This window comes from Miniopterus schreibersii (genome assembly GCF_964146895.1).
Source record: "Miniopterus schreibersii genome assembly, chromosome: 2".
Lineage (NCBI taxonomy): Eukaryota > Metazoa > Chordata > Mammalia > Chiroptera > Miniopteridae > Miniopterus > Miniopterus schreibersii.
The window spans coordinates 94,378,126-94,392,619 of NC_138102.1; the positions used below are offsets into that span (position 1 = coordinate 94,378,126).

General features: G+C 38.2%; 1 pseudogene across 1 annotated transcript; it reads left to right on the forward strand.

Annotated features, from left to right (window-relative positions):
* Window positions 1-6,544: 6,544 nt before the first annotated feature.
* Window positions 6,545-13,069, forward strand: LOC308552479 (procathepsin L pseudogene; annotated as a pseudogene). The gene is made up of 2 exons: window positions 6,545-6,673; window positions 12,501-13,069. The product of its transcript is annotated as a procathepsin L pseudogene (transcript).
* The last annotated feature ends 1,425 nt before the right edge of the window (window positions 13,070-14,494 follow it).

Sequence of the window (14,494 nt, forward strand, 5' to 3'; positions counted from 1 at the left end):
GGGAAATAAGCCCTAGCCAGATTGGCTCAGTGGTTAGAGCATTGGCCTGCCACTGAAGGGTCCCAGGTTTGATTCTGCCCAAGGGCACCTACCTCAGTTGCAGGCTTGATCCCTGACCCTGGGCGGGGCTCATGCAGGAGGCAACCTGTTGATGTGTCTCTCTCACATTGATGTTTCTCTCTCTCTCCTTTCTGCTCTCTCTGAAAAGCAATGGGAAAAATATTCTCAGGTGAGGATTAAAAAACGAAAAAAAAGAGAATGGAGAAATATACAAAATAAAAGGGAGGGGGGACTCCAAGCAAGTCAAAATGGACAGTGCAGAGTCAATTAGAAAATGTCTTGATTGGAACCTTTTCTTACTTTACAAATAACTCTAGCAAGCTTTGATAGTATCTATATATTCACAGGAGGATTTTGACTAACAAATTGGGAGACCTAAAATTCTAGGAATGATAGATGGGATGCAAAGAAGAAAATACAAAATCTAGACCGTTTTCAAAAGGTTTAGCACACTTGTCCATTTAATTTTGGGAGAAACAGCCTAAAATACCCTACTATCACAATAGGTTGTCAGACTCTCAGTGCATCAATGCACTATAATAATTGGCATGTGCATAATTAAGACCTCAAGTTGTAAAGAAAACTTTATCTCCAGAAATACTCTAGAGAAAGAGAAAATGGTGTTATAGTGTTGCATCATTACCTGTACTCAAGGTGCATAGAATGTAGCAAAAACCTTGTTGCAGGCTCATAGAAGACCATAAATATGCAATGACACAACCTGTGCTATTGCTGTAGGTGCATCCCACCCACCCCCTGCTACCCCTGACCTTCTGTGAAAATTCCTTCTAGAGCTTAATTCATATAAAACATCTGGGAGGCCAAATTAGTAGACTGTCTGTGGTTTGATCAGGCCTTAAGAGCTAGTGCTATTGTGGACAGCATTCTGAGTAGCTTCCACTCAGTCCGCTGCCATCTTGGAGCTCCTCATTGCAACAACTGGAGAATCCACAGACAGGATGTAGAAGTTGATGGCATCTTTGTTTTCAGACACAGTGAATTCTTTCTGAAAATGTGGCAACAATGTGTTAGGCATAGTATTAGCTGGAGACAGATGTAAGAGTCAGAGTAACATAGAAAATGTGGATCAAGAAAGATTACCAAATTCTCTTAGGGAAAAAAATGGGTTGTATTATCTTGGCACAGAATCAGACCTAGGAGGAGCCTTCACAGGCCTGTGGAAATTACTAACAGTAACATTTTAGACTTAGACAGATTAAACCGTAGAATATAAAAACACAGTCCATGCCTTTCTTCATAACTCTATAAGAAAGGATTCCTGTTGGCAAGAAAACATACTAAAAATGATATTTGGAATTTCTTTATTTATAGATGTGTGGAAATGAAATTCCTAGATTTTAGATGTAATATTAGAGTATTGCTGATGAATGTTATAAAGAAAAGCCCCCCATATTCAAGGGAAGTAAACCTTTTACAACCACCTAAAATTGAACCCAAACAAAAACCAGAAACCCAGCTGGTAGAAAAAAATATGGAAAATACAAATACAAGTGCACAAACATGAAAGCAATGTGAAGATAATATATTACTTGTCCAAAAGTCATTTTATAGCAGAAATGGGGCTATTTCTATGGATTTGGAGGTTTTTCAAAATAACTGTTGCAAATTTAATGTCACTATCTCATTCCCTTAAAACCTAACACCTATCAAAGAACCCTGCCAGTTCCCATCAGAGTTCAACAAAGACCTCACTCTCCTTGAAGCTAAGCCAAGACTTGGTCTTCAGACTTGAACGTCTGGAGCGGCAATACTGCCAAGTGTCTTTGAGACCTGGCACCCCTCAGATGAGTCCTGACTGTGCCTGGGGGTGCTCTGAAGTTCACTTCCATGGGGCAGGCACGTTCTGGAACTTGAAGCACATGACCTTCCACCCTTCAGAGAGCTTGGTGTAAAAAGCATACTACCTTCAGTTTGGTAGTAGTAGGAGAAAAACTGTAATTCTGAGGTTGAAAAGAAAAAGGTTAATTTGTGACTCATATAATATAAAAGAAGGAATGCTTAAGAAAATGGTTTTGAAGATATGATATACTGATGCATTTAACCAACATGCATAAGGTGAGCAACAGGTCTTATGGAGTTAAAGGGGAAATGTATTTATTTTTTGGTGGTTTTCAATTTTAACAAGATCTAGAGGAAAACATCAGATGCTCAGGAGGTTTTCACATGAGCTACTAGCAGTTCATTCTCCTGTGGTCTAGCACTCTTATTTACTAAGGTTTTGTTTTGTTTTATTTTTTAACATCCAACAAGCTACATCTCTCTGAGTAAAATGCCATGCCATAAGAAAATTTTCAAATAAAAACATATATCCTTTTAAAAAAACAGTCCAGCTAAATCTTTACATAACAGAAAAAAATAATGTTCCAATATTCTGAAAGCTCCAATAATGCTTTACAAGGAAACAAGAAAGTAGAATACTAAATGGACACTTTGGTAAAAGTCAGGTCAAGAGCTGGGTAAAGGAGGAGTAGTTTCTCTCCTGTGATAAGCAGAGATGGAAAATACCAAAGACAGCACACTTTTCTGAAGATTATAAACAATCTAGCCTCAGGGTGGAAATCCATCAAGTATATATTGGGGTTTCATCTGCACAGTGCTTTGCAGACTCTGCCCACATTAAAAAATCATTTAGTGTCACTCAGAACCAGAGCCAGAGCCATATATGTGTGCATTTTTACTAAAGCATGCTCATATTTTAAAAGAAAATGATACTGAATGCTTAAAATTAACAGCAAGAATGGCCTACCTTTGCCCAGCTTGCCCAGCACCACCCCCAAAGAGGCAATGACCACTATTAACTTTGTTGGCAACTTCTTCTGGAAGTGACCTCTACTTCTTTAGAAATACGTTTTTTTGCCTGTCATTCTTGCTGAAGCAATTTTATCCACTAGCTATTCACTTGGTAGGAAGGCAGAGGGAAGTTTAATGTACCCAAGCTCCCTGCAAAGTGCCAGCTCTTTTTTAATTTCTCCATCAGTCCACCGTGATGCTAGGTTAGACATGCCTGCCTTTTTTCCTTGTTCTTCCGAAGTTTCTCTGTGATGAATTTCAGCAGTCGCCTACCTCAGCTTCTGAGGACGGAGCCGCGGACAAGTATAGTTACCTACATTTAGCAAATTTGTAACAAGAATTAATTACTTTGTAAATGGAGAAGCATCAGCCCCCACTTACTGCCAAAGGGCTGGGCAACATAATCTCCATCGGGGCAACCAGGTGCTTAGCTGAACACCTCAGCGTTCTAACAAAGAGAAAAGGAACAAGAAATACCAAGAACAAGTAGAAATCTCTGTACCTTCCCTTTCTCCTGAGTTACCTTAGTCTATCTTTAGTCCTAGAATGTATGTTTCTCGGTGGCGGAGCGGGGGGCGGGGATCTTTGTCAATTCTCTATAGAGTTTGACTCATTTCAACTAATCACAAGTGACTTTCTTCCTGTGACAACTTTATTGGACAACAATATTATGTACTCTCATCCTCAAAAAGTTTTTTGGTTCTTTAAACATGAGTCACTTGGAAATGATTATCCATGCCACTGTCCTCTAAACACATGGCAGTGTGTCTATATCCATTTTAAAGTGTGGGATGTAATGTATCTTCTAGACAAAATCCTGCGTTAATGAATTGTATAGCCTTGAGTCTTTAGTGTGTCACTTTCCTTCTCTGGGTCTTGGTACATAATTATATGTAATGGTTTTTTAACGTCCAAGAGCAACATACAAAATTGGAGAACTCTAGAATCTTTAAAAATCCCCAAAGTCTTAAAATATCATCTCTTTCCAAATGCATAAATCCTTCTCCAGTATCCCCAGTGTTGCTGGAACATGCCAGTTAGTGCCTGAGTTCATGTAGAAATAAGGAACTGAGAACAATACTTCAAGTGTGGTCTAACCTGAGCAAAGAATAGTAGAATTATTAACACCCTTGGTCATTACAGTCTATTTAAAAAAAACAACTAAGTTTGTGTTATATTTATATGTATTTTTTTTGCTGCTACATCATACTTTTGGCTCATTTTATACTGTGGTCACAAAAAAATCATGCAAGTTACACACATGCACAGATCATTTCTACCATGTTTTAAACCTAATTACCTTACAAATAAAACTGTTTGAGTTTTGTTTTCTAAATTACCTGTTGCTTTTGTCATTATTTTCTTGATTCTTAATCAAAGAAGTAATTCAGATAAAAGTAATCTGAAAAGTACAAATATTAAGTTAAAATCAACTATGACTCCATGCACAATGTAGACCTCCAGGCTCTGAGCCACATAGCAGAGGTGGGATCAGGTAAGAGGAATTTACTAACATTTCACTCGGCTCTGCCACCACTGGTTTCTATAGCTCCCACTTCAGTTAACTCTAGAAAAGACCTTTATTACACATTATAAAATATTATCCCCAAAGGGTAAATTTATCAAATCAAATTATTTCACTTTTAAAGGAAAATCAGTGGATGACAAGAACATTCAAATCATACGGTGCGTTCAGTAAATGACTGTGCCTTGTAACCAGTGCACGGCATGATATCCTGGAACTCTTCATACACTAATGAAAGAACATACCTGATAAAATCTTTCGATGTGACTAATATGATTATCTGAGAGCAGGAGGTCTACCAGGTGAACTGTACATTGAGCCAGAATTTCTCACATTGAACAGGAAGCTTTAAGTCTCTGTGAAGAACCCACCATTTTTCCCAGAATCATCTTCAAAAGAAGTCTCATTTTGAAAAAGGATTTCTGCAGGTATATTTCATCTGCTTTTTTTTTTCTTTTTTCTCTTTTTTTAAAAATGTATCTTTATAATTGAAAGTATTACAGATGTCCCTCCTTTTCCCCCATAGACCCCCTCCTCCCCCCTTCCCCCACCTCCCTAGGCCTTCACAGCACTATTATCTGTGTCCATGGGTTATGCATATATGCATATAAGTTCTTTGGTTAATCTCTTCCCTCTCCCCTACCCCCTTTCTCTCTGAGATTCACCAGTCTGTCACCTGTCTCTTTATGTAGGCTTCCCCTATTCTCTAATAGTCTAAGGAAGCATCAGGCCTTCTAACAAGTGACATGACAGGACAATCATCCCAGTAGCTTGGGTGAGTTTAGATTCAATACCTCCTAATCTAGCAATGGCACAGTTTTCATTACACGGTGAAATTTAAAATTAAGTAATTTTTTAATCCTCTCCCAAGGATATGTTGTTTAATTTTTATTTATTTTTAGAGAGGAACGGGGAGAGAGAGAAAGAGAAACATCTATGTGAGAGAGAAACATCGATTGGTTGACTTCTGTACACCCCCGACCAGGGATCAAGCCCACAACTTTGGTATGTGCCCTGGCAGGGAATTAAATCCACAACGTTTGGTGTAAGTGATGATGCTCCAACCAACTGAGCCACCTGACCAGGGCGGGGTAAAATTTTTAAAAGTAAACATTAGTTTTTTCTTTAAAGTTCAGGTAATGTCACCTTAGGTTCATAAAGATTCTTGTTTAATTTAATAATTTAATTTAATAAAAATAGATTTATTTATCCTTAAAGATAGATTAAAGATGATTTTAAAAACTTTCCACTTATTGGAAAATAGGAAAAAAAGTAATGATAATAGCTGAGGCATTGAAATCCAATCAAAGGGAATGAAGAAAAGAGTGTGTTTAAAAATATACTTAGGAAGCAGCATAAATGAAAGAATAAATGTTTATTGCATTTGTATAATGGATTAAAAAGTTTTAAACCTCCTTGATGGCATAAGATTAATTGGGATAAGTAATCATATTTCTTGATAAGTAGCCTGCATATTATTTTCTTTGAAACTACCTTATCTTGTCTTACTACTTCAGTATAGCCAGGAAAATCTACAATTACACACACACACACACACACACACACACACACACACACACACACACACTGACTTCTTTACCTGAAGATGCTCAGCAGAAATAAAAAGGGGTCTTGATCAATAGTGTTCCATCTGGTGAGTTGTCAAAAAATAGACACTCCAGATCCTTTGTCAAAGGTTCTAATCCAATCCATCCACGCAGTTCTCACCCCCAGGAGTGACGTTCAAAATATTTAACAACTGGCACTGGTGGCCGTATGGCAGTGAGAGTGGACAAGGTGAGGCCCTGTGTCCAGCAGCCTCTCATAAAGAATCATGGAACAGAAAGTAGGCACCAACTAACAGACTTTCACTCATTACTAGGGAAGAACTAAGATGTTGCACCATGCTGTCCCATGAATGTGGCCTGATCACCTGAGCTCAGCGCTTTGTGGAGCAAAAGGCTGTCACCAGCAAGGTAATGCACATCAGCGGTGGTTTTCAGTGGGGTCAGAAACCCTGTCAGGGAGACTGCACATTATTTTCAGGATATGTGTAGGGGTAATTGTGTGGGAAGCCAGTGGTGCTTATTGAACTGTAGAGGGCTGGGGGTAGGTGGGGTTAGTGGAGACAATTAAGAAGGGTGCAGAATGCCTTCTAATAACCCCTACACATATCTTGTAAATAATGTGCCTGTGGATCTGTTCAGTATCCTGAAAAGTGCCGAGCCCACCACGGGTAGTTCTCCTGAGTCACAGAGGGTACAGGAATTGGGCCTGGTGAGATGAATGTGCCAGAATGAAAATCACACTTCATGTCAGAGGGCAGACAGGCAGGGTTGGCATAGAGACATTGTCACATTGGGAGAGTGAAGGGTTGGTGGGAGCAGAGGCAGTTGGAGAACAGAAAGCAGGTCCACAGGATGAAATGCTACAGTGCTTCCAGCCCTGCACCAGCCAGGAGGCCAGGTGCTTCCCCCAGGGAGGAGGAAACTGATCATGCATTGGGCAGCTGCTCCTTGATGTTGGCTGACCTTCAGGCTGGTTCGGCAGAGCAGAGACTGACTCAGAGGTTCCATCTTAGAGTTTGAACCACAGCTTCGGGTTGCCACAGCTTATATAGATGGTGGTGTTGAGACTTGACAGCAGCAATCTAAAATTTTCTAAATGTCCATTGTTTAAGTGAGGACAAAAGATCTGTCTCTCCTATTTGTGCTATATTTTTATGACTGTAAACATGTTATCCCTGTGTACTCATAAAGAGCAAAGGGTGATTTTAAAATGTTTCACTCAAAAAATCATCCTTTCTTTTGAAAGAGTATATATGTTTAATTCTATATAGAAAGTAATCGCAGGTAATCATCATGATCGGTAACCAGGCATTCTAGGGTGTGACAACTTGCTCCTCTTTTGAGGCTTCACCCCTTCAGAATATCCACGTCTCTCCCAGAGGTAGGGGCTCATCTGACAGAGGCTCCTCTGACACAAGAAGCCCCTCTTGCCTCTCAAAAGGCAGAGGGAGAAGCCCTCAGATTGCGGGGATGAGAGCTCACAATCCCTTCACTCTTGCCATCTAAAGGAGTCCTTCCCATCCCAGTTTTGTGATGGATAAGGGGAGCAGAATACTAAGTGGAAGGGACTTATAAATTTGTATCTCTTTTTAAAATAAATATTTTACTTAAGAATAGATATAGATTTACACAAACTTGCAAAGATACAGAGTTCCTGTACCCCACACCCAGTTCTCCTTATTGTTAACATATATATATAGTTCTGTACTATATTTTTCACAGTCAATGAAACAATATTGATACATTATTATTAAATAAACTCCGTACTTTATTCAGATTATTTAAATTTTTACCTAAAGTTTTGTGTTATTTTATTCCAGAATTTCACCCAGGAAACCACATTACATTAGTCATTATGTTTTTTGGACTGTGTGACAGTTTCTCATACTAGCTTTGTTTTCAATGACCTTGACAGTTTTGAGGGCTACTTGTCAGGAGTTTTGTAGAATACCCCTCAATTTGTATTTGTCTGGTGTTTTTCTTGTGGTGAGACTGACATTACAAGTTTTGGGGGGAGACCACAGAGCTGACCTGCCTTTCTCTTCAAATCATGCCAAGGATGCACGGTATCAACATGACTTCACACTACTGATGTGGCTGAGGTCATGTTGGTCTGGTTTCTCCACTGTGCATATACTTTCCCCAGCGTTGTCCTCATGTCATTTTTGGGAATGACACCACTATGCATGGCCCACACTTAAGGTATGAGGAGATATGCTCTGCCTCATGGAATGCAGGGTATCTGAATAAATTACATGAAAATACTCTGCACAGATTTAACTATTCTCTTTCATTTATTTGTTTATTCAATTAATCATTGATCTAAAAATATCAATATGGACATTTATTCTAAAATTTCAGTTTTGATATGATACTGTGTTAGAACTTAGTTGCTCACACTGCACTGATCTGGCCATTGGGGCACTTTCAGTTGGCTTTTGTATCCCTTGGACATAACCCCATCATTGTCATGTGGTTTTGGTAAGCACTTCCTTATGTACTGGCACTACAGATGCCTGGGCTTCTCTTTGATATTTCCTATCTCAGCCCTGGAATCAGCTATTTCTGCAAAGAGCTCAGGTTCTTTGAGAATAGTGTTAAAACCAGGATCTGGGCACCAGGTTTGCTCAACGCTCCTGGAGTATCATTGCTTCTAGGCCTCTCAGCTGACAGAGCAAGAAGTATATTCAGCTATTTACATTTTCAGGGTCACTTTTTATTACCTTCTCCATTATATACCCAAAATAGCTATCAAATGTCCTCCACCTTAAAAGAAGTAACGTGGGCTGGGTGGAAAGTATACGGGCCAATGACCTGGTAACTAAAATATCTTTACTAATCGGAACCCACACCTGGCTCCGCAAGGCAATGTATAGAGGTTTCATTAATTGGTTCTCAGTGGTTTCATGAATCAAAACATTTAAAATTAAGACTTTGCTCAACTAACATGTCCTCAAGACGGTTTATTTTAGGAACCTTTTATCCCAACTTTAGACTGAGTTAGCTGGTGACTTCCATAACTTCCTGTGCAGATGGCAACTGTATTCTAATGATCTCTTGTTATTTTTGCATCATCCAATGTGGAAAGCAGACTTCAGGCATCTGTCCTATTTTCTGTAAAACAGTGCCTGGAACACTATAAATAATCAATAAACATTAGATGAATAAATAAATGAGCAAATAAGTAAATAAGCCACTGAGTGGTTACATCTCAGTGGTGATATGTTATTAATAGAGAACTCTGAAAAATGGAGCAGGGACCAAATGGTTTCCCAGCCTCAAAACTCTTAGCGGCATATGAAAAACAAAGGAACAGAGCTATTGTAGGTACTGTCTTGAGGATGAGTCAGTGCCATGCTCTGAGTCCTCCCATTACCACTCACTCAGAGCCTGAGAGTTCAAAAGAAGCAGGCAATGTGGACCCTCATCCTCCCACTCTGTGTCTTCCTCCAGAACTGCTCCTGTGCAATGGTGACCAATGGCAGTATAGTCACATCACTTTTTGCTACCAAAACTCCCATTTCAAATTGCAAATATTAATAACCATTTACATTTTATTTGAGGACCAAAGTGATTTTGAAAGATGATTCACTTTAATGTAAGATAGAATCAAATTTTTTCCAATTTTTAAAATTATCTGACATGATGCAATGAATGAACACAGTAGTTTTTGTTTGTTTGGTTTTTTGTATTCTAGAAACTGTGCATGATAACTTCACCAGGGCCTATTTTATTTTCCTCCAAAGAGGTTGTATTAGTAGGAACATTATAAAAATTGGATTATTTCCTATCATGTTCTGCATTGGCATATAAATTATTTTTAAAATGTAAATATCAACCAAAACCTTAAATTAATCTTTGTCTTAAATAACAACAACAACAAAAAACAGAACTCTGGTGGTTGGATCATTGTAAGGTCAAGTGGAATGGAGTATCTGATTTGCAAATATATGTGATTAGTCTTAAAATTTTCTTTGTGGTTTCACTCTTTGGAAATTCCATTGGTGAGATGATTATTTCATTGTTGATGTAGGATAGTTTAGACAGTTTCAGGTTTATCTTCAGTGGCAACTCATTCACTGTTGGGTGGCTTTCATTGTTCAAACCATATGAGAGGAAAGGGTTTTCTTTCTGGAACATGAAACTGTCTGAAAACTTGAAAAGAATTTGAAAGAATGTCTTCCATTGTATTTCTAAAGAACACGACTTTAAATGCAGATGCTATTTTGTCCATTAAAGAGTCTGCTGTATTTGTAGGATGTCTTCTTCGATCTTTAACATTTTAGATAACATTAGATTACTGGTTTATTTAGAAGGAAATAACTCACAGACAGCCAGATAGAAGAAATGCATAGGGCAAGGTATGGGAAAAGGGCACAGAGCTTCCATGTTCCCTCTGAGGCCACCAGTCTCTCTAATTTCACATGTTCACCAACCCAGAAGCTCTCCTTCACCAGGGACTTTAAATGAGGCTCCAACCTGAAGCAGCTTGACATTTAGAAGGCCCTTTGGTCTTCTCCAGATTATAGCACTTCTCCTGTCCTGGCCAGTGTGGCCTGTCCACTTCCTATCAGCAGACAGACAAGGAGGTAGGCCCTGTATAGATGCCCATGATCCCAGCAGGCAGCTTTGTGGTTTGTGTTCTGAGACCCTTAAGAAGATACTTTTCTTCCTCCTTTGGGCCCACCGGTTACCATTCCTTCATTTCCTACTGCCAGCAGTAAAATGTGGGGTTTTGGAGAAAAGCCAATTATGTATGCCCTGTGTATTAATTCAAAGGTGCAGTTGTGCCACCTCTGTGCCCTGAGACTCCCTGGACAGCTGATGTCTAAAAACGGTTGCTTTGTCTCCTTCCTCACCTGAAAGTTAGGCAGTGGGGTTTGTTTTGCTGGGCTCTCTCCCAGGGTGCAGCGCTTTTGGAGCCAGTTGCAGATTTAAGCAGGTTTTGTCTGCAGTGCCCTCCCTGAAAATAGCTGTCTTTGTTGTGACTAAGATGTTCTTCTTAGCAGTGCCTTTATGTGATTGACTGAGGGATCTATAAGTTATTTTTGAATCTGGGTTACTTCTATTTACAGTGTAAGATGCTAGAGGCTGCACAATTGCTCAACCCATTCTTTATATTTGATAACCTATATTAAGAAAGTAAGTTATTTTGTTGTAAAGTCTATATTTTGATGCTCAGAAGCCAACACTGAGTGTTTCCCCCTAGTATTAAATTACACTGCTTGGAAGCAACAGTCAACATCTTTGTGTCTGGTTCTCTCTGGACGGAGTCTTTTTTAGGATTCTTTATCTGGAGGGAAAAAAACCCACACTACCTCAAGATCCTTTAGTAAATAACTCTGTGAGTGGCCCACAGAGATGAAAGAATGATGCTTGGCAATAAAGCTCTTACCTGGAGTACTGAATTAATAGTAACATTGAAGGTGGTAAGTTGGTTTTCTCAATGACTGAAGTTTGATAAATTGGGTTATTTCCACTGCATAAAAATTTAATTTAATGACACCTGAAACTTAAACTACAAGGAGAGAGAAAAACATGATAGTCTGGAGAGGAGTGAAATCCTGCATTTTCACATGAAGTGAAAATTACATCTTTTATTATTTTTTATGGAAAAATATTTAGTTTAAATTGAAATAGTTTTATAGTCTTTCTTGAAATGACTTTTTAAAAATTATAAAGAAAAAAAATTAACTGGACAAGGAAATAATTTAGAGATTATTAAAATAAGTGATTAGACTAAGCACATGTTGAAACTTTCATAGTTACAAAATTGCCATCCCAATAAAAATTATAGATACATGCTTAACTAAGAGGAATGTTGTCCTAATAAGCAAATATAAAATGATTCATAGGTAGATTTTACTATTATAGTATAATAAACCTTTGTTAAGACAAAGCAGTTTATACAAAAACTTATACTGCATACATTTTTGTGTATCAAAGGTTATATCTGAAGGGGGTTAATGGTGAAAGAAGGAACTCCCAAGGTAGAAGTAACATGTTATTAGAACTATATTAAAAATATTTATATACTTTGCATATTTCAATAAAGTTTCCCTCAATCTATGTACCACTCTTTTCAAATTGCCTTAATATTATGGATTGTATTTAGTGAAATTATATTAGAGTACAAATATAATCATTGTGTTTGATTTTGGTTTGGCATGATTTAGCTGCATATAATTTATTCATATTTGTGTACAAGTAGAAAAATATGAAGTCAACGTGTAATGAAAACTCACTTTAGTCTGGCACCTAGGTATCTAATGATGTATGCCTGGTTATATGTACTAGGAATAGGTAAAACAGGCATGATATGCCATTATCTTATCTTCAAAGTTCCTCTTTTAAAAGGTATAAGATCAATAGAAAATATCCAGGGGCCACCAGGGAACCATCCTTGGGATAGAGGGTTTGTGGGTCCCAGGAAACACCTTCCCCAGGCCTGGCCTAGTGGACAAGGCAGCCTGAGCCCCAACCACTGGGCTTTAGGGTGACCCTTCCCTGCATCCATAAATATCCTCTGGAAGCAGTTTTTGAAACGTGAATCCTTTCTCTTCCTGATTGTCCTTTTCTTAAGAATAGCTTCAGCTGCTCCAGAACTTGATGGGCGTTTAGATGCACAATGGAACCAGTGTAAGGCAACACACAGAAAATTATATGACTTGAATGAAAAGGATGGGGAAGAGCACTGTGGGAGAAAAATAGGAAGATGATTGAACTGCACAACCAGGAATACAACCAAGGGAAACAGCTTCACCATGGCAATAAATGCTTTTGGTAACATAATCAATGAAGAATTCAGTCAGGTGATGGATGGTCTTCAAAACCAGAAGTACAAGAAAAAAGAAAGCGTTTAAGAACTTCTCCTTGTGGAGATCCCCCCATCTGTGTACTAGAAAGAAAAATGTTATGTAACTCCTGTGAAGGATCAGGTTGTGTGTGATTCTTGTTGGAATTTTAGTGCAACTGGTGCCCCAGAAGGACAAGGTTCTGGAAAATTGTCAAATTTATTCCACTGAGTGAGCAGAACCTTGTGGATTGCTCTCAGTCTCAAGGCAATGAGGGCTGCAATTGTGGCTGAATGGATAATACCTTATAGTATGTTAAGCACAAGGAGGCCTGGACTCAGAGGAATCCTATACATATCATGCGAAGGTTGAATCCTGCAAATACAAGCCCAAGGATTCTGTTGCCAGTGACACTGGCTTGGTGGACATCCATTGGAGGGACAGATCCCTTAGTAAGGCAAGGGTAATTGTGGGGCGCAACTCTGTTGCTATAGATGTAGGCCAGGATAGTTTCTATGAAGAAACCATTTCTTATGATACAGACTGCAGCAGTGAAGACCTGGATCATGGCATTCTGGTGGATGGGTATGGCTTTGAAGTTGCAAAATAAGATAACAGTAAATACTCGCTTGTCAAGAGCAGCTGGGATACAGCTTAGGGTGGGAATGGCTACATACAGATGGAAAGAGCAAGCACTGTAGAATCACCAGCACAGCCAGATATTCTACTGTGTGAGATAATGGTGATAAAAACTTGATTGAGAACAGAATATCCAGATCAGAAATTTTATCTTAAAACTGACCATACCTTATTGTGTGAGATAAAACATTTGAATTATTGCCCTGGCTGGTTTTCTCAGTGGTTAGAGCCTACATGGCAGGTTCGAGTCCCGTCAGGGGCATGTACCTCGGTTGTAGGCTCCATCCCTGGCCAGTCAGTGTGTCTCTTTAACATCAATGTTTCTCTCTATCTATCTATCCCTCCTTCCACTTTCTCTAAAAAATCAATGGAAAAAGTATCCTCTGGTGAGGATTAATAATAAACAAAAACAAAAATACTTGAATCATTGAAAATCCAAGTTGTGATTTGAATTCTGTGATATTTTACACTGGTAAAATGTCACCACTTCTTTAATTACTGTTGTAAACAGTATGATTGACTTGCTTGATAACTTTAAAATTTCATGTTTTAAAAGTATGTATAAAGTTTTACTTTTTAAAATAAAACTTAACTTTATGTGCAAAAAAAGAAAATATCCGAATTAAATCATAGATAGAAAAATAAGGAAAATTGTCAGAGACACATGAGATACAATGAAATGTTCTAATATATATGTAATTTCAGTTCCAGAAAGAGCAAAAAGAGAGAATAAGACAATATTTCCAGTGATAAGTACCTAGAATGTTCCCAAAGTGATAAATGACATCAACTCATTGATTCAAGAAGAGCAGGGAACCTACACAGAATAAATACAAGAAAGTCACACAAAGGCAGATCTTAGCAAACTTACTGAACAAAGACAAGACAAAATAAAAAAGCTTCAAAAGAAGCCAGAAAAAAATAACTTCTTTAAAGAAGCAAATAATAAAACTACAACTTCTCTTTCATCACTTTAAAAACAGCCAGAATTGTTAAGTATTGAAATCAAATAATTTCATATATATAATTCAATGTCTAACAAAAATATCTTTCAAAAATGGAGGCAAAATAAAAATATTTTCAGACAAACCAAATGT